Genomic DNA, 5,559 nt, shown 5'->3' on the forward strand with positions numbered 1-5,559 from the left:
GGAATACGAGCTTAAGTATAATATGATCGAAAAGACATGCGTGGCAGTAGTATGCCTAACGAAGAAGTTGCGACACTATTTTCAGTCTTACAAAGTGATCATTATTTCCCGGATGGATCCCGTGAAGTATCTGTACCGAACTCCATCCTTAATCGGAAAGCTGGCCCGATGGTTGTTGCTTCTGTCAGAATTCGACATCGAATATGTAACGAAGAAGGTTATCAAGGGGAGAGCCGTAGCAGAATTTCTGGCCAATCAGCCCCTAAGTGCGGAAGAAGAGGAGACGAACTATGATTTCCCCGACGAGCATTTGAGCGCCATAGAGGTTATACCAGGAAAAATGTTCTTCGACGTCGCAGTTAATTTAAGTGGAGCAAGGGTAGGAGTGTTACTTATCTCGCCAGAAGGAGAAAGGATCCCAATGGCAAAGAAGTTATCGTTCCCTCTCACTAATGATACGGCCGAGTATGAAGCGTGCGTCTACGGGTTAGAGTCTTTAGCAGCATTGGGAGCATTGTACGTTGAAATCTGGGGCGACTCAAAGCTGATTATCAAACAAGCACAAGGAAACTGGGAAGTAAGGGAAGAAAGGTTGCGCCCATACCTAGACCAGTCGGAGGGGTTGGCACAGAGATTCAGCGAGTGCCGCTTTTATCACATTCCCCGAGCACAGAACCAAGCAGCGGATGCTTTGGCCACCTTGGTGTCGGTGTGGGATAATCCACGGAATCTTGCCTCAAAGCCTTTGGTGCTAAAGAGGTCTCACAAACCGTGCTATGAAGACCTAATGCTGTTGGGAGCAGATGAAAAGCCTTGGTGTTTCGATATCGTAAACTTCATGAAAAGTGGGACGTACCCGGCAGAATCAGAACTTAGGGATCAGGCTGTGATCAGAAGGTTAGCTCAACAATTTGTCATCCACAACGACTTGCTTTACAAAAGGCACGCCGATGGTTTACAACTGAGGTGCTTGGATGAGGGAGGAGCCCGGGAGGCAATGGAGTCAGTACACTCGGGAATTTGTGGAGCCCATATGGGAGGAGCAGTATTGGCAAAGAAAATCATAAGGCAAGGCTTCTATTGGCTCACCATGGAAAGAGATTGTAACGAGTATGCGAAGAAATGTCATAATTGTCAAATCCACGGAGATTATAATCACTTACCAGCTAGGGAACTGCACGTGTTGGCACCCATTTGGCCGTTTGCGGCTTGGGGCATTGATATCATCGGAGAGGTGAGGCCTAATGCTTCGAACGGGCACAAATTCATTGCAGTCGCTATTGATTATTTCACCAAGTCGGTAGAGGCAGAATCATTTAGCAAGTTGGGGTCTAAGCAGATGAGGAAGTTCATTGAAAAGCACTTAATCACCAGATTCGGAGTGCCTCATCACATGATCACGGATAATGGGGTCCAGTTTCAAGGTGAAGTGAGAGGTCTCCTCCAAGAGTACGATATTGAACATCACAGGTCTTCTCCGTATCGTCCGCAGGCTAATGACGCAGTAGAAGCGGCTAATAAGAACCTTAAAAGGATTCTCGTAAAGACAGTAGAATCGCACCAGAACTGGCACGAACAGCTTCCACTCGCTTTATAGGCTTATCGCACGACGATTAGGACGTCAACTGGGGCAACGCCGTTCTCCTTAGTGTATGGGGCAGAAGCAGTCCTGCCAATTGAGATTGAAAAACGATCGTTGAGAATCGCGGTAGAAGTGGAAATTCTCGAGACGGAATGGGTGAAGAAGCGGTATGAACAGTTAGCGTTGGTGGACGAGAAAAGGATGGAGGCCCTTTACCATGTGCAGTTATATCAGCGAAGGATGGCCCGAGCCTTCAACAAAAATGTCAAGGCCAGCCCTATCAAAGAAGGGGATATGGCGCTAAAACAGATCCGTGTGACGCACACCGACCCGAGGGGCAAGTTTAGGCCAAACTGGGAAGGGCCGTTCTTCGTGAAGAAGATACTAAGTAAAGGAGCGGTGAAGTTAACTACTATGGACGGCATGGAGTTCTTCGAACCTACCAATCTGGATAGGCTTAAGAAATACTTTTCGTAAAAAAAAAAAAAGAAAGAAAAATTTCCCGATAGGTTGAAAACCCGCAAAGGGCGACCTATGCAATAATCAGGGACATCCCAGTGGGTGAAAACCCGAAAGGGCACTCATTTGAAAAATTTCGGGATAGAAAAAGGAGAGATGAAAAATCGCTGGGATCTGAAAACCGAAAAAAGGCAGGTCCTGGTAACGGTAGTTATATCTTGAGCAATTATAAAAATAATGTATAAGCGGCTAAGTATTTCTGTTGTTTTAAATAAATAAAGGCATGAATATATTTGAAGAGAATGATTGGAATTATTATGATCGATTGAATGCATGGTATTGTAAGTCATGAGTTATACATTTCTTTTCCCCACCACCAAATAAAAAGCCTACCCAAATATCTTTTTCACATATACCCGCCGTACATCACGGTAGTACTAATAAAGTCGTAAACCAAAACAATGACGGGACTATCAAGGAGGAGGAACCCCAAAGTCCCAAAAGCCCTCAAGCGAATCAAAGCCTCTGAAGTAAGGTGCCCATTCCTCGGCTAAGGCCTCCTCGGCAACCCGATGACCCTTTATCGCAATCCGCAAACTCTCCTTAGCAGCTCGCTGGACCTCTATATCCACACGACTCCTCTCCTCGGTTCCCCGACCTCGCTCCTCCCAGCTGGAGCACTCATCCTCTATCTCTCGATAACGATGTAAAAACTGAGCGTCATCATTCCGTAGTGACTCTCCTCGCCCGGCCGCCACGCCCTCCTGTACTCTTCGGTCCATAGAATGGAGGCCTCCCTGTAAAGAAAAATAGGAGGGAAGCAATGTAAAAAAGGAGAAAGAAAAAAAAAAGAGAAAATATACATACATTCATTCATAATCATATGCATACATATCATTACACTAGGTTATACAATACTCACCAGATGATGGGCGTGACTTAAGTCAAGCCGCACGTAGAAATACTTGGATAGCTCCACGAAATTTGTGCAAGTCTAGGCAGGCTTCGATAGGCAAATTAGGATTCGATCTATGGGCACAGGCCCCGCTACGGACTGCGGTCTATGGCATCATCAATGGGCACAGGCCCCGCTACGGACTGCGGTCTACGGCATTATCAATGGGCACAGGCCCCGCTACGGACTCCAGTCTACGGCATGAAGCGACTGCGGTCACAAACTCTCAGACGAGTGATAAAGCCCAAATATCAAAGCGACTGCGGTCAAAACCTCTTGGACGAGGTCTCAATTCCAACTCTCGAACGAGTGATAAAGCCCAGCTATCATCAACGAAGAGCACCTGCGATCGATGTAGAGATTAAGGTCGAACGGTTGATTTGGAGATATGCGAAACAAGCAAATGCCTGCGATCAATGTATAGATTAGGGTCAGATGTTCGATTTGGAGATCTGCAATACAAGAAAACGCCTACGATCGATGTAGAGATTAGGGTCGAACGATGGATGTGGAGATACGCAAACGAAAGGACGCCTGCGATCGATGTGGAGATTAGGGTTGAATGATTAATTTCAAAACGAACGAGTACCTGCGGTCGAGATAAAGACTAGGGTCGCTAGAAAAAGCAACTTCACCTACGGTCGAGATAAAGACTAGGGTCGCTAGAAAAAGCAACTTTACCTGCGGTCGAGATAAAGACTAGGGTCGCTAGAAAAAGCAACTTTACCTACGGTCGAGATAAAGACTAGGGTCGCTAGAAAAAGCAACTTTACCTACGGTCGAGAGAAAGACTAGGGTCGCTAGAAAAAGCAACTTCACCTGCGGTCGAGATAAAGACTAGGGTCGCTAGAAAAAGCAACTTTACCTGCGGTCGAGATAAAGACTAGGGTCGCTAGAAAAAGCAACTTTACCTGCGGTCGAGATAAAGACTAGGGTCGCTAGAAAAAGCAACTTCACCTGCGGTCGAGATAAAGACTAGGGTCGCTAGAAAAAGCAACTTTACCTGCGGTCGAGATAAAGACTAGGGTCGCTAGAAAAAGCAACTTTACCTGCGGTCGAGATAAAGACTAGGGTCGCTAGAAAAAGCCATTTACCTGCAGTCGATTTAGACTAGGGTTGCTAGAAAGAGTCATTTTACCTGCGGTCGATTTAGAGACTAGGGGCCCCAGAAGGAGCGTTCGTCGGCAGCCGATTCAGAGGCAAGGACGGGACAGCCAAAGTGAAGATTGAAGACAAGATAGGAACTTGCGACATGGAGATCAGGTATTTCTCCTCCCACTCTATAGGTGTCTTTTACTTTAATATATTTCGCATTGCATGTGTTGAATTCACGAAAAGAGGTTTTCGAAAAAGCACACACGTCACTGCTAAAAATAGAAAGTAGGGGCAACTGTAGACACCGGGGTCGGAGGACCGATGAAGAAAAATTATAAAAAGGAATCCAAATCAGTCGATTAAAATAAATGATGAGTCAATAAAAATAATAAATATAAAAAAACGTTGTTCAAAGGAACCGTGGAGACCGGTTTGATCGAATTCGAAAATCGAATCGAGATGACGGGCGAATCGGTTCCAAGAATGAAATCTTAAATCGTCTCGCCGAGTTCGGGGTGTTTCATTATTAATGAAATCTCGGATCGATAGGGGTTTTGGTTGTAGAATTTGAACAATAAAAAAATAGTTTTGTAAAAAGATCGATTTTATAAAAGCTAATTTTATAAAATCGGTTTTGACAAAAATCCTTTTTTTGATTTCGGTTAATTTTAGGTAGATTTTATTTGTTTAAATATTTTTTACTTTTATTTTTTTTATTACAAATATAAACTCGGCCCCGTCGGGGGCCGCTATTTTCGTCACGGGCCGTTGGACGGCCCGTGACGGGGTTGGGCCGCCCAAGCCTAACCCAATTGCACTTGGCTTTGGCCAAGTGCTTTAATTTGTTTTTAAAGAAAATAAAAAATAAATAAAATAACAAATAATAATAATAATAATGATTAATGATGAAAAGGAAATTGCTATGTAATTTCCTAAGCTAATTTAGCTTGTCTTTGGCTCCAAGTTGGCTTGGAGCCAAAAATAAATTAAGCTTAGGGCTCCATTTGCCTATAAATAGGATGGAGTCCAAAGCATTGAGGGGGAGAAAAAAAAAACCCGAACCCCTGAAAAAATTCCCCGAGACCCGAACAAAGCAAAAACACAAAAAAATCCGACTCAAAACACTATCAATCGACTTGATTTGGCATTCCTATTACCGATTGAGAGGTAATAATCCGAGGAACTAGACCCGTTTATTTATTCATCTCTTTTGGTTGTTTAGATCTATTTATTTATTTGTTTTTGCACTTTTATTGTTTAGATTTGTTGAATTAATTTCATGTTTTCATTAAATAAATCTTTGGTTTTGATTTGAAACGGAAACCTCGTTTTAAGTCCCAATACGAACCGTGACCCGATTTAAGGGTAGTTCGGGACTAAAACGTTGTAGATCTAAAATTTAAAAATATTTTTTATTAACGTTTTGAAATAAAACATCGTTTTGGGATGCTCCGTTATAGACTATGAC

Source organism: Euphorbia lathyris, chromosome 1 (genome assembly GCF_963576675.1).
Source record: "Euphorbia lathyris chromosome 1, ddEupLath1.1, whole genome shotgun sequence".
Lineage (NCBI taxonomy): Eukaryota > Viridiplantae > Streptophyta > Magnoliopsida > Malpighiales > Euphorbiaceae > Euphorbia > Euphorbia lathyris.